This window comes from Bufo bufo, chromosome 5 (assembly GCF_905171765.1).
Source record: "Bufo bufo chromosome 5, aBufBuf1.1, whole genome shotgun sequence".
NCBI classification, from domain to species: Eukaryota; Metazoa; Chordata; class Amphibia; order Anura; family Bufonidae; genus Bufo; species Bufo bufo.
This window is the reverse complement of record NC_053393.1, coordinates 285,285,977-285,313,077: the sequence shown is the minus strand read 5'-3', so window position 1 is coordinate 285,313,077 and position 27,101 is coordinate 285,285,977. Positions and strand designations below refer to the sequence as shown.

Here is a 27,101-nt window from a genome sequence, read left to right as displayed (position 1 = left end):
AAACCACGCCCCTTCATTTGCATAGCCACGCCCGACCTCCCGATATCAATTCCCTCACAGCGCGCGCAGACCTCTTTGCCTGCGCGCCCTTTCTACACGTGCCACACATAGGACTGTAGTGGTGAACCGCTGCTCTCACTCAAAGTGTAACAAGAACAAAACTAAGGTAACCAACCTAAAATAGATACATTTGTGTATACTTATCTGATAACCCATCTCCTTTTTTTTTATGTATATAAGGCATGAACATATAAAGGGAGAATAGAAAGTTTAATATATATATATATAGGATTGAGAAGAGAAAGATATGGGAGGAATGGAGGGAAAAGAAGAGGGGAAGAGAGAGAAAGTGAGGGAGGAGGAGAAAGGAAGATAAAGAAGGAGAAAGCAAGGAGAGAGAGGAGGGAAAGGAGAGAAAAGAAGAAAAATAGGGTCAGAGGGTCATAATGTATATATATTTACTGGTTGATCCATTTTAGCCAAAGTCTTAAAAGAACCCCCCCCCTTTCTTTTGTTTCACATGACCCCACAGGTACGGACATGCGCCTTTTTTTAGAAGAAACCAGGCAGTACACACCCAGCTGCACAAAAAACTAGGGTGACACAGGTATTTTTTAATACGCAAATATTTCCTGCCAAATATGTGCCTACATATGACAGTCTTACCAATATACGTCAACTAATTATATATATACGGCATTTTCACATGTGCTAATAAATCAGTACCAATGAGATATCTACTCACCTAACCGAGTATTTGAATATTTTATCATCTATGTTTTATATATTTTTTATAATTAACCTATTTATTTATGAATGTATACAGAGAGATTTCTTACAGCCTTCTTTTATATATTTTTATATACATTTATTTATATATTCATATAATTATTGATGCACCTGCCCACCCAATGGAGTGTGTTTTCCCCTGTTTTATTGATATCTATATGTTTTATCAATATCTATATATTCATCCATGGAAATATATAACTATATATACTAAATTCCATATACGACTCTTAAATGTACATATACATGTACACATCTGTCTATACCAAATTCCATATACAACTTTGAAACGTACATATATATGTTTTTATTTATTATAATTTTTTACTGTACTTTTCCTATTATCTATGTTTCATGTAGACTTGATAAAGGGGCCGTCGAGACCCCGAAACGCGTTGTCTCAAAATAAACTTTATTGTATCCTGTACCGGGTCGTGGTAATGCGCCTTATGATCGTCTACCAGCTTGATCACCCCACAGTGACAAGCTAAGATACGTTTTCCCCTTACATTAAGGTAGGGGGATGGATCTGGCTGGAGTCTGAACATAAACAAAATGGAGGAGGAGGGGGGAAAGAACAGAAAAGTAAGCTGAAGGGTTAATGGTTGTAACAGCTGCAAAATATCAGACTCTTGGACATATAATTGAAGAGAAAGAGGGAAAATATTATTGCAACCCCTTCTGTGATGATCTGGATGGACTGAACAATTTAGAAGTCAGTTTCCACATACAGTATTTCCAGGGGAAGAATTTTTTAGACAAGCAACAATTTAGGTAGCTAAGGGTTGTGTATATGATCAGGGGGACGATCCATGAATTTTGTATGGAATGAACAATGTATGGAATAAACAATTGTAACAACTGATTGGATAATTTAGCTCGAAGGAGCTGGTTTACTTTGTAATTTTTAAGGTGTAACTGGCCTTTTGATGAATTTTGCAATAATAAGTAATACAGTGTGTGCACTAATGAATAGCGAGACCATAGCAGTGTAAGTAGAAAGGGGATTGTATGTGGATTATGAAGTGTGTGTGAGGTTGAGTTAAGGTCAGCGTATGCGATGCTAGGGAGGTATGAGTTCAGATTTAGGCAAGAACAAACTAAATCCATAAACTGTATGTTATGTTGCAAGACTCTTGAAAGGATTAAGGGTATGTTGATTGGCATATAGGACTGTATAAGACCTGATAGTTGATTTTCCAGTTTACAAATGTGAGTGAGAGTGTCTGTGGAGTTAGTCAGTTGAAGCCAGAGGGGCTCCTGTGTAGTCTGGGACTATAAGTTAGAGACTCCCCCCCCCCCCCAATTCTTGGAGGGTGGGGTATGTCTGGCATAGACAGAGGAAAGAAGGAATCTGGTGAGTGCTAAAGGTCTTGAAATGATGACATAGTAAAAATGCCAAATGAAGATTGAGGTATGAGGTGCTGGTTGTAGAATTGTAGTTTAACAGATGGAAATTGGAATATGTAAAAAGTAGAGTTGAGCGGACACCTGAATGTTCGGGTTCCACGGGTTCAGCCGAACTTCACAAAAAAGTTTGAGTTCGGGACCCGAACTTGACCCCAAACCCAAACCCCATTGAAGCCAATGGGGACCCGAACTTTGGAGCATGGAAAGGGCTAGAGGGCTGCAAATGGCAGCAAAATGTGGTTAAGAGCATGGCAAGTGCTCTGCAAACAAATGTGGATATGGAAATGACTTAAAATAACATAAAATACGTAAAAAAAAAAAAATAATAATCTTGATCTTGGAGGACGAGGTCCATATGGAGTAGGAGGTTGAGGAGACAGTGGATGTGGCGGTGTAGGTGGAAGCGGCAGTGGAGGAGGAGGAGGTAGCCTACACTGCTTTTTGGTTTAATTTTTAGTTTTTTTGTTTAAATTATGGTACACCCCAAAACATTGGGAAATACAGTATAACCTGTGATAACCCCCTCCAGCCGTGCTAAACAAACGTTCAGACAATACACTGGCTGCAGGGCAGGCCAGCACCTCCAAGGCGTAAAGGGCAAGCTCAAGCCATGTACCCAATTTGGAGACCCAGAATTTGAAGGGGGCACGTGGGGGTACTCGGCCGAATATCACGTGTGCTCGTCGCATTGCTCGAGTCTCCACTCCGCACGTTTGGCGCCTCCTAAAGCATCCAATCAGCATTCAGGTAAGTAATTCCCTCCAGTGTAATGCTATAGCCATGTTAGCTATAAGCCTTACACTGTTTAGCTGGTCGGAACATGTGGTACTAGTTTATATAGGAGCCGACGTCCCAAGCTCAAGATCATTCAGCGTCAGGGAGAGCCGACAGTAGGCAGGGACATATAGCGGTTTGCTGAAATTACAACAATTGAACTCCCAAAAAGCTCTTGAAAGACAAAACAGTCCTCTTCAGGACTAAAGTGTGTGTTTGACAGCAGTGCAGCATTTTTTTACAGCAGTATTAGGGACTGGTGTTATCACGGTCGGCGTGACTATCACATACGTGACGCAGAGGGAGGGAACAAGGAAGGCCCTGCCCAAGTGAGAGGGAAGGTGGTGACCCCTGACTCACCTAGCGGCTGGCACCTGGCTGCCCTGACGTCCCTAGATGGGTTCCTCACCCGTACGCCGATCACGTGCCTAAAGCCCTGGCTTTCCCTAAGCTGAGTCCTAGATAGTGAACAGGGCGGTGGGAACACTAGTCCGCACCACTAGCTCTAAAGGAAAACACCAAGGGAAGGACAGACAATACAAACTCAACATATAATCCCAGGTGGGCGACAACAGGAGACAACAAGAAGCCCAACAGGGATCCGGAGGGTAGCACTCTGGAACGACAACCAGGATTCACAACTCCAGTGGGTCAGTATAGATGTCCAGGCAGGAAGCTCTATAACTGGCAACTAGAGAAGTGTGAGGGGAGAATATAAGGAGGTTGGGAGTGGCAGACAAGAAACAGCTGAGGAGAAGAAGCTACGGATCCCTGATTGAGACAAAAAGGATAGCAAGGCAAACACAGAAAACAATCACTAAGAAACAACGTGATCTTTAGATATAGAGCGCGCAGCCACCCGCTGCGACCTCCTGACCCCGGGTATAACGGAGTCAGACGTGGCTCTTGATACCCTCGTGACAGGTGTCTGCAGGAAGGGACAGATAGTGCAGTGCTGGAAAATCGCTGTGTTCAGTACCAAAAAGCTTTCAAAAGAAAGAAATATTACATATCAGTTAGATCTACAGTACACCATCAGAAAGCAGTGTGTTTAGCAGAAATTCTAAAAAGGGGCTTATTCACTAGAGTGTGCCTGCTAGTGAGATATACACCGCTCCATCATAGAAATTTATTTTTCTGGGGAAATTAACCTAATTTGTGCCACATCTGTGTGCGCCCTCAATCCGCAAACGTTATATACAGGATTCCAGCCTAGAATCATTTCTATTTGGGACAAATTTCACTAGTTTGCTTCAGTAACTACAATACAGTAATTCAGCAGAGAATTATTTCTATTTGGGTCAAAAATCTCTAGTGTGGGTTTCATCTGTGTGTGAATTTAGGCCGCAGACAATTTATACAATAATTCAGCACAGAATTATTTCTATTTGGGACCAATTTCCATAGTTTGGGTGACATCTGTGCGTGAATTTAGTCCGCAACCATATATACAGTAATTCAGCAGAGAATTCTTTCTATTTGGGACAAAAATCCCTTGTTTGGGTTTCATCTGTGTTTGAATTTAGACCACAACTGTTATATACAGTAATTCAGCATAGATTTATTTCTATTTGGGACAAATTTCACTAGTTTTGGTCACATATGTGCGTGAATTTAGGCAGCAACCATATATACAGTTATTCACCAGAGAATTATTTCTATTTGTGACAAATTTCACGTGTTTTGGTCACATCTGCTTGTGAATTTAGGCCGCAATCATATATACAGTAGTTCAGCAGAGAATTATTTCTATTTGGGACAAATTTCTATACTTTTGGGCACATCTGTGTCTGCGTTTTTATGCCGCAACCATAAACACAGTAGTTCAGCAGAGAATTATTTCTATTTGGGACAAATTTCACTAGTTTTGGTCACATATGTGCGTGAATTTAGGCAGCAACCATATATACAGTTATTCACCAGAGAATTATTTCTATTTGTGACAAATTTCACGTGTTTTGGTCACATCTGCTTGTGAATTTATTCCGCAACCATATATACAGTAGTTCAGCAGAGAATTATTTCTATTTGGGACAAATTTCAATACTTTTGGGCACATCTGTGTCTGGGTTTAGCCCGCAACCATATATACAGTAATCCAGCATCGATTTATTTCTATTTGGGACAAATTTCACTAGTTTGGGTGACTTCTGTGGGTGTCACATCTGTGCATGAATTTAGGCTGCAACCATATATACAGTAGTTCATTCAGCAGAGAATTATTTCTATTTGGGACAAATTTCACTAGTTTTGGGCACATCTGTCTCTGCGTTTAGGCCACAACCATATATACAATAGTTCAGCAGAGTTATTTCTATTTGAGACAAATTTCTGAATTTTGGGTCTCATGTGTGTGTGAATTTAGTCCGCAACCATATGTACAGTAATTCCGCAGATATTTATTTGTATTTGGGCCAAATTTAACTGTTTTGTGCCAAATATACTGTCCATGTATTGTGGATTCATGTGACAAATACTCAATCACATTTGAAAAGAATGTCTGTTGCACCAATCGAAATAATCTGTGCATAATCTAGTGTCCATATTCTGTTCATTACTGGGGCATATACTGAGTCAAATTTTTCTAGCGACAAAATAAATATTCTGCTCAAAATCTAGTGTCCATAGCGTGTGGCTCTGTGTTTCAAATACAGTAGCACATGTGAAAACAGTGTATTTTTGTGAGAAGTAAAATATTTGTGCCACATCTGCTGTGTGTGCATTTCATACATATTACTAACATGAACACACCATGTAAACATTCACAGTGCAGGTGGAAAAAGTATGTGAACCCCTAGACTAATGACATCTCCAAGAGCTAATTGGAGTGAGGTGTCAGCCAACTGGAGTCTAGTCAATGAGATGAGATTGGAGGTGTTGGTTACAGCTGCCCTGCCCTATAAAAAACACACACCAGTTCTGGGTTTGCTTTTAACAAGGAGTATTGCCTGATGTGAATGATGCCTCGCACAAAAGAGCTCTCAGAAGACCTACGATTAAGAATTGTTGACTTGTATAAAGCTGGAAAGGGTTATAAAAATATCTCCAAAAGCCTTGCTGTTCATCAGTCCACGGTAAGACAAATTGTCTATAAATGGAGAAAGTTCAGCATTGCTGCTACTCACCCTAGGAGTGACCGTCCTGTAAAGATTACTGCAAGAGCACAGTGCAGACTGCTCAATGAGGTGAAGAATAATCCTAGAGTGTCAGCTAAAGACTTACAAAAGTCTCTGGCATATGCTAACATCCCTGTTAGCGAATCTACGATACGTAAAACACTAAACAAGAATGGATTTCATGGGAGGATACCACAGAGGAAGCCAATGCTGTCCAAAAAAAACATTGCTGCACATTTACAGTTTGCACAAGAGCACCTGGATGTTTCACAGCAGTACTGGCAAAATATTCTGTAGACAGATGAAACCAAAGTTTCGTTGTTTGGAAGAAACACACAACACTATGTGTGGAGAAAAAGAGGCACAGCACACCAACATCAAAACCTCATCCCAACTGTGAAGTATAGTGGTGGGGGCATCATGGTTTGGGGCTGCTTTGCTGCGTCATGGCCTGGACAGATTGCTATCATCAAAGGAAAAATGAATTCCCAAGTTTATCAAGACATTTTGCAGGAGAACTTAAGGCCATCTGTCCACCAGCTGAAGCTCAACAGAAGATGGGTGTTGCAACAGGACAACGACCCAAAGCATATGTGGCGAAACCAACCTCGCCACTGGGTTTTGGAGAGGACTGGCTGCTGGCCTCTTGCCCCTGGATTATGGGCCATATACTAACTTTTAAACCCCTGAACCTATTCAAGTGAATTTTGGATAGGTTTGTCCCCAAGTTATACTGTTGAAATTGATGTTAGTTATATGTATGGCCAAAGTAAACTCACAAAGTTGTAACAATTTATAATAAGTGTAACTTGTCAGCTTGGGAGGAAATGCTGGGTGTGTTTCTATTGTGCCATTGTCCCATTGTGTGTTTAAAGGGTGATGTCTGTCCTATTGTCTGCACATGTGTATTGGTGACTTCTCTTTGTCTTGAGAGATAATTGGATTACGCCTCGGGTGTCTCGAGGGCAGAGAGGAGGAAACCTGACGCATTGTGGGATGTGTTGTGTCTGTGTGTCCTAAGTGCTGCTTATCTGTCCTATGTCACAGTCTTCATTCTGGTCCCCTAGGGGCGTGTACACCAGATGGGCTGTACTTACATTGTATGTGTTGTAAATTACTGATTGGTTGAATTTCAAACCCCTGTGGGCAGTACTATGTTTGTGGTTTATGAATAAAAGAGGCTGTACGTGAAGTACAGTCAGACCACTGTTTTACCCTCAACACGGAGCCTTGTCTCGTTATTGGGGGGGATTCACTGTATGCTGTTAGAAGACCGATTGCCAGGATTGTATGCTTTTCCTGTTCGTCTGCTAGCAGCTATTCGTGAGGTTCCAGTTTGGAGTGCTACTTTGTATCCAGTTCGGGAGTTTGGTGTTCTGCAGTAGCTGGGCCTGTCTCTCAGAAAGGGGCTTATCGCCTAAACGGATTTTAACCCCTTGTCTGCTGAAACGGTCCGTTACAGCATAGAAGTAAATCAACAACAGAATGGCTTAACCCCTTAAGGACTCAGCCCTATTTCACCTTAAGGACTTGGCCATTTTTTGCAAATCTGACCAGTGTCACTTTAAGTGCTCATAACTTGAAAACACTTTGACTTATCCAGGCCATTCTGAGATTGTTTTTTCGTCACATATTGTACTTCATGACACTGGTAAAATGAAGTAAAAAAATAAATAATTTTATTTATAAAAAAATACCAAATTTACCAAAAATTTGTAAAAAATTGCAAATTTTCAAGTTTCAATTTTTCCGACTTCTAGAATACATAGTAATACCTACAAAAATAGTTATTACTTTACATTCCCCATATGTCTACTTTATGTTTAGATCATTTTGGGAATGCCATTTTTTTTTTGGGGGGGGGGGGGGGCGTTACAAGGCTTAGAAGTTTAGAAGCAAATCTTGAAATTTTCAGGAAATGTACAAAAACCCAATTTTTAGGGACCACTACAGGTCTGAAGTAACTTTGCGAGGCTTACATAAAAGAAACCGCCCAAAAATGACCCCATTCTATAAACTAAACCCCTCAAGGTATTCAAAACTGATTTTACAAACTTTGTTAACCCTTTAGGTGTTGCACAAGAGTTATTGGCAAATGGGGATGAAATTTGAGAATTTCATTTTTTTGCCTAATTTTCCATTTTAACCCATTTTTTACACTAACAAAGCAAGGGTTAACAGCCAAACAAGACTGTATCTTTATTGCCCTGACTCTGCCGTTTACAGAAACACCCCATATGTGGCCGTAAACTATTGTACGGCCACACAGCGGGGCGTAGAGTGAAAGGTGTGCCGTATGGTTTTTGGAAGCCAGATTTTGCTGGACTGGTTTTTTTGACACCATGTCCCATTTTGAAGCCCCCCTGAAGCACCCCTATAGTAGAAACTCCAAAAAAGTGACCCCATTTTAGAAACTACGGGATAGGGTGGCAGTTTTGTTGGTACTAGTTTAGGGTACATATGATTTTCGGTTGCTCTATATTACACTTTTAGTGCGGCAAGGTAACAAGAAATAGCTTTTTTGGCAAGTTTTTTTTTTTTTGTTATTTACAACATTCATCTGACAGGTTAGATCATGTGGTATTTTTATAGAGCAGGTTGTCACGGACGCGGTGATACCTAAGGGCTCTTTCACACCTGCGTTGTTGTGTTCCGGCATAGAGTTCCGTCGTCGGGGCTCTATGCCGGAAGAATCCTGATCAGGATTATCCTAATGCATTCTGAATGGAGTGAAATCCGTTCAGGATGCATCAGGATGTCTTCAGTTCCGGAACGGAACATTTTTTGGCCGGAGAAAATACCGCAGCATGCTGCGCTTTTTGCTCTGGCCAAAAATCCGGAACACTTGCCGCAAGGCCGGATCCGGAATTAATGCCCATTGAAAGGCATTGATCCGGATCCGGCCTTAAGCTAAACGTCGTTTCGGCGCATTGCCGCATCCGACATTTAGCTTTTTCAGAGTGGTTACCATGGCTGCCGGGACGCTAAAGTCCTGGCAGCCATGGTAAAGTGTAGTGGGAGCGGGGAGCAGTGTACTTACCGTCCGTGCGGCTCCCCGGGCGCTCCAGAGTGACGTCAGGGCGCCCCAAGCTCATGGATCATGTGATCACATGGATCACGTCATCCATGCGCATGGGGCGCTCTGACGTCATTCTGGAGCGCCCCGGGGAGCCGCACGGACTGTAAGTATACCGCTCCCCCGCTCCCCACTACTACTATGGCAACCAGGACTTTAATAGCGTCCTGGGTGCCATAGTAACACTGAACGCATTTGGAAGACGGTTCCGTCTTCAAATGCTTTCAGTACACTTGCGTTTTTCCGGATCCGGAGTGTAATTCCGGCAAGTGGAGTACACGCCGGATCCGGACAACGCAAGTGTGAAAGAGGCCTAATATGTATACAATTCTTTTTTTTATTTATGTAAGTTTTATACAATGACTTCATTTTTAAAACCCAAAAAATGTTTTAGTGTCTCCATAGTCTAAGAGCCATAGTTTTTTCAGTTTTTGGGCGATTATCTTAAGTAGGGTCTCATTTTTTGAGGGATGAGATGACGGTTTGATTGGCACTATTTTGGGGTGCATATGACTTTTTGATCGCTTGCTATTACACTTTTTGTGACATAAGATGACAAAAATGGCTTTTTTTACACCGTTTTTATTTTTATTTTTTACGGTGGTCACCTTAGGGGTTAGGTCATGTGATATTTTTATAGAGCCAGTCGATACAGACGCGGCGCTACCTAATATGCATACTTTATTTTTATTTATGTAAGTTTTACACAATGATTTCATTTTTGAAACAAAAAAAAATCATGTTTTAGTGTTTCCATAGTCTAAGAGCCATAGTTTTTTCAGTTTTTGGGCGATTATCTTGGGTAGGATATGATTTTTGCGTGATGAGATGACGGTTTGATTGGTACTATTTTGGCGTACATGCGACTTTTTTGATCACTTTTATTACCTTTTTTGGGAAGTAAGGTGGGCAAAATTTCAATTTTCTCATAGTTTTTATTTTTTTATTTTTATGGCGTTCACCGTGCGGGGAAAGCAACATGACCGTTTTATAGATCAGGTCGTTATGGACGCGGCGATACCTAATATGTGTAGTGTATTTTATTTTTAAAATTTTTTATTCAGTGATAAATGTTTTTTTTTTTTTTTTTCTTAACTTTTTTCACTTTTTTTGCATTTTTTTGACCCAGACCCACTTGGTTCTTGAAGATCCAGTGGGGTCCTGATGTCTGTATAATACAGTACAGTACACCATATAGGGTTCTGTACTGTATTTTACTTACACTGACAGATCTATGCTTTTAGCATAGATCTGTTCAGCACCATGGACAGCAGGACGCCTGAGAAGGCGTCCTGTTGCCATGGGAACCTTCCCCGTCTGCCACAACTTCGCAGACGGGGAAGGGTGAGCACGGGGCTGGCAGGGGGCTGTCGGGGGGCTCTCTCCCTCTCCATCGGGGGGCTGCAAAGGCACAGCAGCCCCCCGATGGGAGAGGGAGGGAGCTCCCTGACCGATGACAGTTAACCTTTTCCATACAGCGGTCCGTACGGACCGCGGTATGGAAAGGGTTAAACGGCTGACATCTGCACAGATGTCAGCCGTTTATACCAAGGTGTCAGCAATGTGCTGACACCCTGGTATAACCACTAGACGCCAACGAATTTTCAAGGGGAGGCGGGCGGGGGATCGCGATCCCGCCTGCCGCACCGCCCGCCTCCCGCAACTCCCACCCATATAAATCATGCAGGGGTGGAGGGGGGGGGGGTGCAAATCGTCATTTTGGGCATTTTAAAGTTTCTGATCCCCGCAGGGATCAGAAACTGCAGAAATCGCAGCAAACCGCATGTCTGAATTGACCTGCGGTTTGGGGTCACATGACCCCCCCCTGGCGTTGTGACAGGATGCCAGCTGAATGATTTCAGCTGGCATCCCGTTGCGATTAACCCCCGCGGCGCCGGAATATCTATTTAAAGTTAGGACGTACCGGTACGCCCTACGTCCTTAAGGGGTTAAACAGAAGAAAATACGCCTTCTGGAGTGGCCCAGTCACAGTCCTGACCTCAACCAGATTGAGATGCTGTGGCATGACCTCAAGAAAGCGATTCATACCAGACATCCCAAGAATATTGCTGAACTGAAACAGTTCTGTAAAGAGGAATGGTCAAGAATTAGTCCTGACCGTTGTGCACGTCTGATCTGCAACTACAGGAAACGTTTGTTTGAAGTTATTGCTGTCAAAGGAGGTTACACCAATTATTAAATCCAAAGGTTCACATACTTTTTCCACCTGCACTGTGAATGTTTACAAGGTGTGTTCAATAAAAACATGGTAACATTTAATTCTTTGTGTGTTATTAGTTTAGGCAGACTGTGATTGTCTATTGTTGTGACTTAGATGAAGATCAGATCACATTTTATGACCAATTTGTGCAGAAATCCATATCATTCCAAAGGGTTCACATACTTTTTTTCTTGCAACTGTATACTGTACCTTATCCGCAGACGATGCATGGTAGTCTGTGACATTATCAGAGCTACATCCCCTGTGTAAAGTGTGCGCATGCAAAATACCTGTTTTAATTGATTGTCGCGTACACGTACATATCCTGCAATACTGTAGGTGTTAGATAATTTTAAGAAAATATAACATTTCATATTAAGAAGGCAGCCAGTATGGGACGTCGAAGTGGCCATGATGCTGACGGATCACGCAGAGGCTGTGGCCCTGGGCTCAATGAAACTGAGTAAAATAATGTAGATGAGGGCATCCAGGTGCGCTAACCCTCTAAAACAGTGAAGGCGATGGCAAATCTTTTAGAGGCTGATTGCCCAAACTGCAACCACAAACACACTTATTTATCGCAAAGTGCCCACACGATCATTTACCCTGAATACTACAATCCAATATAGTATATCTTCCATGTTTCTTATTATTTAGCTATAGTGGCCTGCCTGCAGTCAATGTGCTGCCTGTGCCATTCATGGCTTACCCGACACTGATGAATGGCAGGAAAACTGTAAGGCATATTGGTGCACCATAGACTTTTTGAAGAGTAAGGGTGCCCACAGAGATGGCTCTGAGTGTCGCCCCTGGCATTATGAGCGAGGGCAGTCTAAAAAGCATGTTGATATGATGGAGGAGGAGGAGGAGAAGGACGAGAAAAGGAAGATTGAACCATATAACCTTTTTGGTGGTGGCAGAGGTGCATGTGAATACAGTGTATTCAGTACTTTACAAACAACACATTTAAAGTGCCTTGTTGTTCACCCGCTTTGCTCTGGTGGAGTAGAGAAGTCAGGGGCAATCCAGGCCTTGTTCATTCTTTTAAGAGTCGACCTGTCAGCATTTTTAGTTGACAGACGGATGCGCTTATTATGCCCCCAGCAACACTATATACCCACTCTGACAAAACGCTGGCGGCAGGGCATCCCAGCACCTCTGAGGCATAGAGGGAAAGTTTGTGCCACGTGTCCAGCTTGGACACCCAATAGTTGTAAGGCACAGAGGGATCACCGAGGACGCTGACACGGTCTGCTATGTAGTCCTTCACAATCTTCCACAATGTTTCCCTCCTTGTGACACTAGGCGGCACATCAGGGTGAGGGTGCTGGCGGGGTGTCATGAAACTTTCCCAGGCCTTGTAGAGGGTTGTCCTGCCTCTGTTGGAACTGCGGTGTGTCCCCCTTATCTCCCCTCCTGGGTTGGCCAAGGAACTACGTACTCTGCCACCAGCGTTGTCAGCTGTAAATATTTCTGCAATTACATTCTGTTCTGTCATTATTATAGTTTTTGTTTGTATTATAGTTGGTATTATAATTGTTATTATGGTTTATGGTTGTAAAATATGTTATTGTTATTTGGTTATTTATGTGTTAATTAACAGGCCCTGCCATTGGTTTACCTCCACTCTCTGCCTCCACTGTTGTCATATGGAAATCTTCTAAGCAATTTTTAAACAAGGACATTCTGTTATTGCATCGTTTTGCTCGTCCCCTCCACCACAGGAATGAGAGATGAGAAGTTCCCTTTGTAGGGGGGGGCGATTAGGGTGAACAACCAGTAATCCGTGTTGTCTAACATGCGTGTAATGCACGAGTCGCAGGAAAAGGCAGCCTAACATGAAGTCAGCCATGTGTGCCAGATTCCCAACAGGCAAGACTTCGCTGTCGTCATCAGGAGGCTGACTCTCATTCTCATCCTATTCCTCCTCTCCTGCCCATCTATGCAGAACAGATGGAATAAACCTGCTATTGCTACTATGCTCTGTAGCGTAGGCAACATTCTCTTGCTCCTCCTCCTCATCATCATTCAATTCACACTGAGAAGCCGAACTGATGGTGTTCTGGCTATCACCCTGTGTAATGTATTCCCCCTATTTCCACCTCTTCCACGTGTGAGGCGTCCGCCTTCATCGTTAGCAGCCAGTGTTTCACTAGACACAGAAGTGGTATGGTTCTGCTGATAATGGCGGCCTCGCCACTCACCATCGGTGTTAATCCCTCAAAGTTGCGTAAAACCTCACAGAGGTCAGACAGACATACAAGAGCATGTTGCAGCTGGTATTCTACTACTGCCCTCTGCTGCTCACAAAGCCTGGACCACATGTAGAACGTGGAGTTCCAGCGCGTGCTCACTCTGTTAGCTGGCAAATGCAAGCGCTGCAGCAGCATTACCAAACCGACGGCAGCTGTAGATGACTTTTGGAAATGGGCACACACGTTGGGAGAAAATTGAGAATACGTGGCCTAGGCATGGTATGGCCGGATCCCGGATATTAAGGTGGGATCCACATGGCCATATCAGCATTTGTCCCATGTATAATTTTACCTTCTTCACTGGGCAGAGGTTGTTTTCTGCCCCTGTGATGGCCCTGATTTGCTCAGGGCTGGGCCTGTTATGTTCCAGGGTTTCATGTTTTTATTGTTATTGTTTGAGTTTGATTTTCAGTCTAGGCTGTAAAATAAAATATGTTATGGTTATTTGGTTATTTATGAGTTCTTAAAAAGTTCATGCCATTGGTTTAACTCCACTCTTGTATGTTAGGTGTTTAGTGTATAGGTTTGGGATGTTTGTTGTGCATGGTACATACATGCTGTATGATTGCCATGTGTGTGAGCTTGCCGAGCTACAAATCTGCCAACCTGGTCTCTTATACCTTCCCCAGCTCTGCAGCGATGTGCTTTTTGTCACCCAAGCAAATTAATTTCAGCACGGCCTGTTGCCGCTTCCCCGTGAGAATTCAGAGTTTGCAGTGGAGGAGGAGGTTGAGGTGGAGGAGAAGAAGGGGTTTGCTGCCACTAATGTAGGTGGTGGCGGAAAACCTGATGGAAGTAGTGCCCTTTCAATCCTTGGCGTCGGTAGCACCTGTGCCATCCCAGGGTCCAACTTGCTAACGGCCTACACAAGGTTCACCCAGTGTGCCGTAACGGAAATCTAGCGTCCCTGGCAAAAAGCTCTTGTTCATGTGTTCGTCGTTAAGTGGACCTTCCCAATAACTGCCTTGGTCAGGGCACGGGTGATGTTACGGGACACACACACAATTGCTGGTGTAATGTGGGGATGGCACACTGTGAAAAATTGTGGCGGCTGGGGACTGAGTAACGAAGGACGGCCGCCGCCATGAGGCTGAGGAAAGCCTCAGTGTCCACGGGCCTACATGGTAACATTTCCATGCCTACAAATTTTGAAAGGTGCGCATTTAGTGCTATAGCCTGTGGGTGGGTGGCGGGGTATTGGCGCTTACGATCAAAGGCCTGGGGACATCTGTACGCTTTGCTTGGACACAGAAAGGGGTGTGCTAGCAGATGGTGCTTGCGAGGGCCCAGCTGCAGGGCGGGAGTCATCCAGGCCTGCATCTAGGACAGAGGATTGGCCAGCACATAACGCAGGGGAGGAAGAGGAGGCAGTGGTGTGACCCACAGACACTGATTGTGGACCCAGGGGTTCGGCCCACCGATTAGGGTGCTATGATGCCATGTGGCGGATCATGCTGGTGGGGTTGAGGTTGCTACTGTTCCCACCCCTTCTCATTTAGCCTGCAGTGTACAGTCTTCCCCATTATGTTCCCGTGTTTGAGTGTTTATTGTTATGTTTTTAGTTAGTTTATTAATAGGATGTAAAATATGTTATGGTTATTGTTATTTATGACATGTTGAGTTCTTATTTAGGTATAGCACAATTACAGTTAGCAAATTCCAATTCTTTTATTGTCCCCACCTTCCTCAATAAAGCCCCAGACTGCGGAACACCTACCCCTTGTCAAGGGAGATTTGCACAAGGGGGAACAGATGCAGGCCTGTTTATTTTGGCCTGCCTTCTGCCTTTTGCCACAACACAGCCTCTTCCAGCCTCTTGCGGTGCTGTGGATCCCTCACCCTCTGTCTGTAGTGTCCCACTAGGTAAATGTGGGCACTACACAAGGGTCAATTGGGCCACGTCGTACTCCACCTCCTGTGGAACAGGGCCATTGTATTTTATATGCATAATGTCATTTTATTCATGTTATTTATGTGTGTTTTCCCTGTGTTATCTGAGTATCAGGCCTGTTAGGGTGTAGTTCCTCCTCCAAGACATTAGAGGGAGCTAGGGAACCTCTAATATAAATAGTCAGGTCCTGTTCAGGGAAAGAGGGTAGAGTCAGAAGCAGTGAGGACTTTAGCTAGGCAACAGCTGAAGGGAGTTTCTGACATGCAACTTGACAGCCCAAGTTCCCACCAAGCAGAGCAGAGCCATTATTCCAGCTAGACAAGGAAGCTGTAGGGCAGAAGGATTTTATCTAAAGCAAGGATATATACCTGAGGAAGTTTGCTACCAAGGATAAAGCCAGCATTAGGGCATACGGGCCTTGGGATAAAGACAGACAGGAGTTCTGAGGAATAGTGCACAGGATTTCTGAGGAAAAGTGCAGCCTGGTCTGTAAGTGTTTTTACCCTCTGTGTATCTTGCAAGAACTTTGTGCCTGCCATATATATAAAGCCTGCTTATTACTGCTGCTGTACCTGGAACTTACAAAAGACTGTATAAAGATAACTGTTTCCAGTAAATAAAGTTTTGGTTCACTACATGTCACGGCCATGCCCATGACCGTGACTCCTTTACCGCATGCGGTTGCCTGCGGTTTTGTATGGGCGTTCAACCACGGGTGAGGGCCGCTTGTCTGTGGCCTCACTTGTGGTTGCCGCGGGCAACCAGTGTTGTTTTTAGCAGCAGAGCAGCCTGAGCGTCGCTAGGTAGCTTGCTGCCCTGGCATGCGGTCACACCTAGCAACCTTCTGTTAGGTGTGTGTGTTGTGTGCACCGTGTGGTATGTTATTGTGTGCACTTTCCCTTTATGTATGTTGTGTTTTCCCTTCTGTGGCATTGGAAGGTTAACTTCCTTCCCAGTGTGTGTGTGATGTCACTGGGTGTGTCCAACCTTTGGGTGTGGCCACTTTGGGCCTATATATACCCTCTCTCTAGCAGGGCTCAGTAGGTTGCTTCAGTCTTGCTTGCTGAGGCAGCTCCTGTGCTTTCCATTCCTCTGTGAGAGCCACCACTGTGGTCATAGGTTTAAGTTCAGGTTTTATGTCTTATTAAGTTTATGCTTACCTGTATGTGTCATGTCTGGGTGATGGTCTGTTGGGATTTTCCTATGTTGGTTTGTGCAAGCTAATGGTTCTGGTTTCTCTGTGTCAGGGATCCAGTCAGCAAGGGCTGTGCAGGTTGTTGAGCTACTGAGTTCAGCCTGCCATTTCCATAGTCCTGTTTGATGTTTCCCCTTTTTCCCAACAGCTGGCCGCTGAGACTCCGCTCCTCCGTGCCTAGGAGGAGTGGGTTGTCTACTCCAGCTCCTAGCTTAGGGCCATCTTGAGGGCTAGCAGGGGACTTCTATGTTCCAGAGCATGAGCCCTCCTACCATCAAGGTTGGCTCATGTAGCTAGGAGCCAGGGTCAGGTTAGGATGCGTTTAGGAGGGTCACCTGCTCCTATCCTGTTCTCCTGGCCTAGTAGGCCATAACATCACCTGGCTCCACACGGCTGAGGATTTCCCCCATCCTCAGCCGTGACAGTATGACCACAGAGGCTTCTTTCGTGGCGTTCCCTCGAAAGAGGGTAAAAGCATGCACCGCTATCTACGGATGGGGTGCATGCGCGTGATCTCCGGAGGGAGAAGCGTTATGGGGCCTTTCACCATTTACGGCGCGGTGAGTGGCATTCCCCGCCATTCCTTGCTCACCGTTGTCCGTGTTGGTGTCCCCTTTGTTTGTCTTTCCCCTCCCCCCCTCCATTGTTTTCTAAGCCTCACCAACCTTCCCCTTTTTTTGTTGAGAGGGCTGTGAGGGGTGGGAGTATGCTTCCTCGAAAGAGGTGAAGCATGTACCGCCGTCTGCGGAAGGGGTACATGCGCGCTCTTCGGAGGAGAGCGTTCTGGGGTTTCGCCTCTGACGGCGCGGTGAGTGGCGTTTCCCGTCATCCCTTCTCCGTTGCCTCGTTTTGGCGTCCCTCTGATTTATTACACTTGGTGTTTGTTTGGTATGCGGTATGCATGCCTTCGGAAGAGGGTGCTAGCATGCAGTGCCATCCCCTTGTGGCCTGCATGCTGCGTTCTCCGAGGGAGAGCGTCCCTGGGGGTTCTCCGTTACGGCACAGTTGGTGGCTTATTCCCGCCACCTTACCTTCCGTGTCCGTGTTGGGGATCCCTCGTCCCTCTCCATGTTCCCATCCCTGGTCGTCTGCTGGCAGCACTCCGTAAGTGGTCCGGTCTGTATGCTGGTTAGGAGTGTCTGCTGGCAGCGACTGGAGTGGGGGACGTGAGTGGAGAGTCCCCTCGTCCCACTCTCAGTGGTTCCATTTCCGTGTCGCTGTGCGGGCTGCAGGCCTCGTCGGACTGGCTGTGTTGTGTGCTGGGAGAGATGCGGCTGACAGCGACTTTCTGGGAACCATGTCCTGAGAGTGGACGTTCCCTTCTCCTATCCCCTTGTGCGAGTCTCTCACCAGTTTCCTTTTTTTTTGGTGGGGGGGCTTTGAGGGGTGGGAGTGTCACGGCCCTGCCCATGACCGTGACTCCTTTACCGCATGCGGTTGCCTGCGGTTTTGTATGGGCGTTCAACCACGGGTGAGGCCGCTTGTCTGTGCCTCACTTGTGGTTGCCGCGGGCAACCAGTGTTGTTTTTAGGCAGCAGAGCAGCCCTGAGCGTCGCTAGGTAGCTTGCTGCCCCTGGCATGCGGGTCACACCTAGCAACCTTCTGTTAGGTGTGTGTGTTGTGGCACCGTGTGGTATGTTATTGTGTGCACTTTCCCTTTATGTATGTGTGTTTTCCCTTCTGTGGCATTGAAGGGTTAACTTCCCTTCCCAGTGTGTGTGTGATGTCACTGGGTGTGTCCAACCTTTGGGTGTGGCCACTTTGGCCTATATATACCCTCTCTAGCAGGGCTCAATAGGTTGCTTCAGTCTTGCTTGCTGAGGCAGCCTCCTGTGCTTTCCATTCCTCTGTGAGAGCCACCACTGTGGTCATAGGTTTAAGTTCAGGTTTTTATTAAGGTTTATGCTTACCTGTATGTGTCTGTCTGGGTGATGGTCTGTTGGGATTTTCCTATGTTGGTTTGTGGCAGCTAATGTTCTGGTTTCTCTGTGTCAGGGATCCAGTCAGCAAGGCTGTGGCAGTTGGTTGAGCTACTGAGTTCACCTGCCATTTTCCATTAGTCTGTTTGTGTTCCCCTTTTTTCCCAACAGGCTTGGCCGTTTGAGACTCCTGCTCCTCCGTGCCTAGGAGGAGTGGGTTGTCTACTCAGCTCCTAGCTTAGGGCCATCTTGAGGGCTAGCAGGGACTTCTAGGTTCCAGAGCATGAGCCCTCCTACCCTCAAGGTTGGCTCATGTAGCTAGGAGCCAGGGTCAGGTTAGGGATGCGTTTAGGAGGTCACCTGCTCCCTATCCTGTTCTCCTGGCCTAGTAGGCCATAACATCACCTGGCTCCACACAGCTGAGGATTTCCCCCATCCTCAGCCGTGACACTACAAAGACGTGTTCCTCCACTTATACCACTACCAATCGGTGTGCCACCGTTACAGGCACTGGCGTCACGAATCTTAAAGGGGACCTTTCCCCGGCACATAAACCATCTCAACATCCAGGGCACCTCACCCATCATCAGGCCTGGTCCCTATATACAGAGAGTGCCCCAGAGACCCCTGTGCCAGCCTCTCCATCACTGCTGTACGCCTGCCCAGGGTCTCCCTACAAACTGTGAGTAACCCAGAGCAACCCTCGTTTGCCTAAGTAACCGTGACCTCACATCGCAATACCCTGCAGGTCTGCGTACTGCATGTCCTGCTGTCCTCGCTTGGCTTTCCACCTTCCCAGGTTGGGTCGGTGATGTCATCGTCCCCCATCTCCAAATCCACCTCCTCACTATTTTCATCCTCCTGACTTGTGTAAGGCCTCTTTCACACTTGCGTAGTCCGGATCCGCCGTGCACTCCATTTGCCAGAGGTGCCCGCCGGATCCGTAACAACGCAAGTGAACTGAATGCATTTGAAGACGGCATGCTGCTGTATTTTCTCCGGCCAAAAAATGTTCCGTTCCGGAACTGAAGGCATCCTGATGCATCCTGAACGGATTTCTCTCCATTCAGAATGCATGGGGATAATCCTGATCAAGATTCTTCCGGCATAGAGCCCCGACGACGGAACTCTATGCCGGAACACAACAACGCAAGTGTGAAAGAGCCCTTAAACTAATAAGACCCTACTTATTGACAACTGTGTCTCATCCCCATCATCTGGTTTTTATATAGTGGCACAGGGGTAAATATTTCCAAAAAAATTTCCTATCGCCCATGACAGCACCACCGGAGAGAGGAGGATCCGCCCCACAGAGACAGGAAACCTGCAGAATAAAACGGGCGGGCATACTCCTCCTCGTCAGTGTGGTTTCCTGTCTCTGATGGGAAGCCTGCAGAGCGACATGCTGGATCCTTCCCTCCGGTGGGTCCCCCACTTACCTGCGATCCTGGAAGTTGCAGAGCCAGCAGAGGCACATCTGAGCTCCGGAGGGGGCGGCAGTGTGCGGGGAGACGGCGGCATGTGTGGCGCCGGAGGAAGAACGCTGACCACCAGGGGGAGGAAGAGGAGCGGCTCTGGCTGTGAGTAGGCCGTGGAGCGCTCCTAAAGTCACATGACGCCGGCTGTGACGTCATCGGCAGGCGCCTATGAGAGGTGCACGAGTTGTCGGCCCGGCGTCTATTCCGGCTAGAGCATGGAGGATGAGAGCCTTCAGAAGCGATCTGAGGATCCCACAGTTCCTGCCCCAGCTAAGCCCAAGAAAGTGGGGGCAAAGAAGAAAAATAAAGAGTGTGCGTTTTGCAGCAAGGGCTTGCCATCTGAATGGGATAAGAAGATGTGCCAGCCCTGTATAGATAGGACGGTGGCTGAAGAGTCTCCCTCATTTTATAAATGTTTGCAGACGTTGGTGCGCTCTGAGATTAATGCATCCCAGGTAGCCCAGAAAGGGCAGAAACCTAAAACCAGAGCACCTTCCAGAGAACCCCCATCGTCAGACGAGGGTGAGATCCCTTCTTCAGTATGTGGTCCTTCTGATATCTCGTCACAGGACTCGTCAGGGGAAGAAGAAATAGGGGGGAAACCCTGCTTTCCGGTTGAGGACACCGAGAAACTCCTTAAGGCTATTCGCTGGACTATGGGCATAGAAGAAATTCGGGAGCCCCGCTCAGTTCAGGATATTATGTTCGGGGGGTTGGAGTCCAGGCAGCATGGTACCTTTCCAGTGCATAGGAATGTATCAGCTTTGATTAAAGGAGAATGGAAAAAACCCAATAGGAGGGTATTTATTTCCAGGAGTCTCAAGCGTAAATATCCTTTTAAGGAGGAAGATTCTGCGTCTTGGGATAAGGCACCTAGGATAGATGTGGCTATATCCAAAGTTTCCAGGAAAACGGCCCTACCATTTGATGACACGGGAATCTTGAAAGACCCGCTGGATAAAAAGGCGGATGCCTTTCTGAAAGGGGCCTGGGAGGCATCTACCTCTTCCTTTAGGCCTAGTATAGCCTCCACTTGCACGGCCCGGTCTCTTATTGTATGGTTGGAGGAGCTTGAATCCCAATTAAAAAATAGATGCCCCCCTGAAGAGATATTAGCCTCCCTCCCTACAATTAGGAAGGCAGCAGACTTTCTGGCAGATGCCTCAGCCGACTCAGTTAGATTGGCGGCCAGATCAGCGGCTTTGTAAAATTCTGCACGGAGATCTCTTTGGCTGAAGGGCTGGTCTGGAGACATGTCTTCTAAATCCAAGCTCTGTGGTGTTCCATGTGAAGGGGAATACCTTTTCGGTCCAAGTCTGGACGACCTGCTAGATAAAGCGGCAGACAGGAAGAAAAAGTTTCCGGGGTTTCAAGGATCCTTTTCTAGCAGAAATAGGTTTAGTCGGTCCTTTCGTCCCTTTAGGGGTAGCCAGGAACAGGATAGGAGAACTAGGGAGGACCGATTCAGAGGTCAGAGGAAAAATAGAAATTTTTTCTTTACCAGTCCTCCGCAGACAAGAGAAAGCCTGAACAACAATGACGCCAGGATTCCGGTTGGGGGCAGGCTGAAGGGCTTCTTAACGGAGTGGAAGAAAATTTCCCTAAGTCCGTGGGTTTTAGATACAGTCAGCCAGGGGTTAAGTTGGAATTCCTTCAGTCCCCTCCAGCCCGATTCCTTCCAACCATAGTTCCCCCTTCAGTCCTAGGGAAATCAGTGATACAGGCAGAAGTGCCGAATTTAATAGAGAAATCGGTCTTGATCCCTGTATTAAAGGAAGAAGTAGGCAGAGGATTCTACTCTCCACTTTTTTTGGTAAAAAAAACAGACGGTTCTTTCAGGACCATTATAAATCTGAAAAGATTAAATCAGTTCATTCAGCCCAAAAGATTCAAAATGGAAACAATACGATCAACAATCAATCTTCTTTATCCCTTATGCTTCATGGCCGTTCTCGACTTAAAAGACGCATACTACCACGTCCCCATTGCAATAGAACACCAGAGGTTTTTAAGGGTGGCCATCCAGTTGAAAGGTCAACTGGAACATTTCCAATTCCAGGCTCTACCCTTTGGCCTTTCCATGGCCCCAAGGGTGTTTACAAAACTAGTGGCGGAAGTAGCAGCCCACATAAGGGAAAAGGACATTCTCTTCGTCCCTTACCTGGACGACTTCTTAATAGTAGGTCAGACGGAAGAAGCATGCATCTGGGCAGTATCAGAGATCCGGGTTATCCTGAACAAGTTAGGGTGGATAATAAACGAGGAGAAGTCCATCGAGGAGGCAGACCTTCTTAGGCCTAATACTGGACTCTTCTCTCCAGAAAACCTTTTTACCTACAAGCAAGGTAGTAGTTATCCAGAACAAGATCCAGGATCTAACCCGGAGACCGGTTACTTCAGTAAGAACAGCAATGTCGGTCCTCGGCTCCCTCACATCCTGTATTCCGGGAGTAACATGGGCTCAGCTGCACTCCAGAGCCTTACAGTGGGAAATCCTGTCTGCTTGGAAGGAAAGCCGGTCCTTGAATGCGAAAATGGAGATCTCAGTCCAAACCTTACAGAAACTATCATGGTGGCTGGATACGGAAAATCTCGTCCAGGGGATCCCGTGGAAAACAGGAAGATTGGTGTGCCTGACTACAGATGCAAGCCCGTGGGGGTGGGGTGCCCACATTCAAGGAACCTCCTTCCAGGGTCGTTGGGACCCCCTACAAAAAGTCCTCCAACCTGAAAGAATTGATGGCAGTCGGCCTTGCGATGAGGGCCTCCCTTCCGAAGATAAAAGGGAAGGACCTAAGGATCCTTTCGGACAACAGGACTGTAGTCTCCTATTTGAACAGGCAGGGAGGGACAAGGTGCAGGGCTCTTATGGAGGAAGCCTATGTCACTCTGAGTCTAGCAGAAAGAATATGCACCTCGATTTCAGCAGTCCACATCAGAGGGGTAGAGAACAGACAGGCAGATTTTCTGAGCCGCCATACTCTGTCCCAGGGGGAATGGTCCCTAGACCCCATTGTTTTCCAGAGGATAGTAGATCTCTGGGGAGTCCCCGAAATCGACTTGTTTGCCACGTATTCAAACAAGAAGGTGGCCAGGTTCTATTCCCTAAGCAGAGCGGGATCCCCCTGTGGGATAGACGCCCTGACACAGGAGTGGAATTTCCGCCTGGCTTATGCCTTTCCCCCTCTTCCCCTGATTCCCCGAGTTTTACGGAAGATCAGGGAAGAGCGGGCCACAGTAATCCTGATCGCGCCCTTCTGGCCCAGGAGGTCCTGGTTCACGGGACTCCGGACCATGTCGATTGCCAATCCCTGGGTGCTTCCGACGGTCCGGGGCCTTCTGAGCCAGGGACCAGTGAGACATCCAGCTGTAGACAGCCTACATTTAACGGCCTGGATTTTGAAAGGTGGTTATTAGAGAAGGAAGGGTTCTCTAATGCCTTGGTTTCTACCCTGCTAAAAAGTAAAAAGGAGGTTACTATAAAGATCTATAGCAGAGTTTGGCACAAATTCTTGAATTTTGCCCAGATCCAGTTAAGGAGCCTACCTAGGGTTGCTCCCTTGCTTTCTATTCTTGAGTTTCTCCAGAAAGGTTTAGAGATGGGTCTATCAGTCAGTACCCTGAGAGTTCAGGTCTCGGCCCTGTCGATTCTGTTTAATCAGAACATAGCTAGTAGCCCTTGGGTTGCCAGATTTTTTAGGGCTGTGGAGAGGTCTTCCCTGGTGGTAGTTCCAAAAGCCCCCCCCTGGAGTCTAGAGGTGGTATTAAAAGCTTTGTCTGGGCCTCCCTTTGAGCCCATTGATTCTATTTCTATTAAGCACCTTACCCTAAAGCTATCCGTTCTGATAGCCTTGACTTCTGCTCGGAGGATTGGGGAGATCCAGGCCATCTCCATCAACCCTCCGTATACCTTGATTTTAGAGGACAAAGTTATCATCCGTCCTGACCCGGCTTTTCTTCCAAAAGTCGCCTCCAAATTCCACCGCTCTCAGGAGATTGTTCTTCCCACTCTCTGTCAAAATCCTTCCTCTGAGGAAGAAGAATCTCTCCACTGTCTGGATGTCAAGAGAGCCCTTTTGGCCTATCTGTCCTCTACCTCTTCCTGGCGAAAATCTTCCTCACTCTTCTTACAGTTTCAAGGGAGAAACAAAGGTTCTGCTGCCTCAAAGAGTTCTATATCTCGGTGGGTCGTGTCAGCCATCTCCTTATCCTACCTTTTCATCGGGGTTGTCTCCCCCGGGGGGGCCTAAGGGCCCACTCAACCAGGGCGGTGGCTGCCTCCTGGGCTGAGAGGTCTTCTGTTCCAATGGAGAAAATTTGTAAGGCAGCGACCTGGTCTTCCCCTTTGACCTTTTTTAGGCACTATAGGTTGGACTTGAACTCTTCTGGTGATCCTTCCTTTGGTAAAGGGGTTCTTCTTTCTACTTCCCACCCTTATGGATTACTCTAGTAAATCTCCGGTGGTGCTGTCATGGGCGATAGGAAAAAATGGTATTACTTACCGGTAATTTGATTTTACAGAGCCCATGACAGCACCCTGGGTTTATATATTGAAGAAAAAAAATAAAAATGAATATATATAATATATGTTCCCTGTATACAAATTGCATGTCTAATTCATGTGGCGGCCTTCCTCCGATACTTGGAAAACTCACTGACGAGGAGGAGTATGCCCGCCCGTTTTATTCTGCAGGTTTCCTGTCTCTGTGGGGCGGATCCTCCTCTCTCCGGTGGTGCTGTCATGGGCTCTGTAAAATCAAATTACCGGTAAGTAATACCATTTTTTTTTAGGTGTCAGTCTTGACTTCATTTTCTCCTCTCTCCTTTGCAGATACCTTTTCAGGAGATATTAGACCCTTTCGCATTTGGGGCCTGGAGGAATTACAATTGTATTCCTTTTTTTCATTGTATGTGCCACTTTCCCTAGATCTTTCTTTGGGGTAGACAATAGAATTCCAAGATAGTGAGATAGCAGCTTGTAATTGTGGTACAGTTCCAGAATATAAAGAGGCAACAAATGCTGACCTCCATTCCCTGTGCTAACTCTGCTAAGTGACGTTCTCTGGAACCCAAAGGAACATTACGATTAGAAATTGGTCATTCTTTCTTGGTGGCCTGTGCTGACCGGGACAATTAACTTCTTAGGTGGTCAGATCAGCAGGCCCTTGCTCCTAATGTTTTTGAGGGTCACCAGCAGGCCATCAATATTCATTTTTAAAGGGTGTGAATGATGCCCTCCTTTTTGTGTAATAAAGGGTGAATTGTAGTGCCAGTTCCTTGTAATTTTTGGCAGCCCTTTCACTTAGTGCATAGGCTTGATGAGTGTAGGAGTCCCACTACCTAAACAATTGTAGCACAATGCGAATGAGGCCCTCCTTTATGTGATATACAGCCTGTATCTCTTCTTCCTAGTAATTTTGGGCAGCAATTACACTGTATATACAATTGAATATACAGGAAAGAATGTTTCCTAACAATTTTTCCTCTAAAAAGTATTTTTTTTTTTGTGGGGGCAGTGTTTTGTCCGTTTTTTTTCTCAGTCTTTTAAAGTGGCATACTACTTGGACAACATGGTTCCCAGCATCGACATTGGTGTCCAAGATGCATCCAGACATGGTCCCCCTGCTGTTACTGATCGATTTCAGAGGTGTTTCCATCACTTTCAGACCTTTTCCTATGGTCTAGGCACCCTCCCCTCATCCGAGCAGGGGGTGCCTGGTTGTCTACCATTGACTTCCATTATATTCAGGTGCTCGGCCGAGCGCACGGATATCGTAATGTGTTCGGACCGAACACCCGAACAGTTTGGTGCTCGCTCATCACTAGTGTTTTTTTAATAACAGAATATTATTGCAGTATTTCAAGCTTATATTTCACACTGATAGATGCAGCAAAGGCCGCAGATGTAGGGTATTGCCAAAAATGGGTGTTTTTTTTAACCCAGAATATTATGGCAGTATTTCAAGCTTGTATTTCACACTGACAGATGCAGCAAAGGCCTCCGATTTAGTATTTTGCCCAAAATGGGTGTTTTTTTAATAACAGAATATAACACCAGTATCTAACGCTTGTATTTCAAACTGACAGATGCAGCAAACGCTGCAGATGTAGGGTATTGCCAAAAATGGGTGTTTATTTAAACCCAGAATATTATGGCAGTATTTCAAGCTTGTATTTCACACTGACAGATGCAGCAAAGGCCTCTAATTTTGTGTTTTGCACAAAATGGGTGTTTTTTTAATAACCGAATAGTATTGCAGTATTTCAAGCTTGTATTTCACACTTACCAATTATAAGCACCGGGTCATGAAGAAATTCAACTAAAGAGAGCCTCCACTATGCAAAACTGATACCCAAAAAATAGAACTACGGCTCCACCATTTGATAATAAGAAAAATCTTTATTGAATGAACAATTAGACAGATATTGTCATATGAAAAAACAGCAGTAAACAGGCATATTTCCAGGGATCTTTATCCCCCGAAAGAAGCCAGTTCACTGGCAAAACGATGTTGGGAGGAGACTGAGGGATCGGCGCGCTTGTTTTGGGTATTTTACTATATTCCTTGATTCCACATTTACCTACATTTACCTATCGGATTTGTATGTCCAGAGTTTCTTGTTCTTGGTCCTTATGTGGCATTCCTTGTGCTCTCTTATGCCCGTGTGTGTCGATGCTTCAGTCCCTTTCAGGGTTCTTTCCTCACCGAAATATGCCTGTTTACTGCTTTTTTTACATATGACAATATCTGTCTAAATGCTCATTTGTATTTTACACTGACAGATGCAGCAAAGGCCTCTAATTTAGTATTTTGCCCAAAATGGGTGTTTTTTTAATAACACAATATTATTGCAGCATTTCAAGCTTGTATTTTACACTGACAGATGCAGCAAAGGCTGAAGATGTAGGGTATTGCCAAAAATGGGTGTTTTTTTAAACCCAGAATATTATGGCAGTATTTCAAGCTTGAATTTCA

The 27,101-nt window shown here is 45.7% G+C and overlaps 1 protein-coding gene across 3 annotated transcripts in view; it reads right to left on the bottom strand.

The window, feature by feature from the left end:
- The window catches only part of MOCOS (molybdenum cofactor sulfurase), a 1,795,153-nt gene that overhangs the window by 1,110,527 nt on the left and 657,525 nt on the right, over positions 1 to 27,101 (bottom strand). The window lies entirely within an intron of this gene.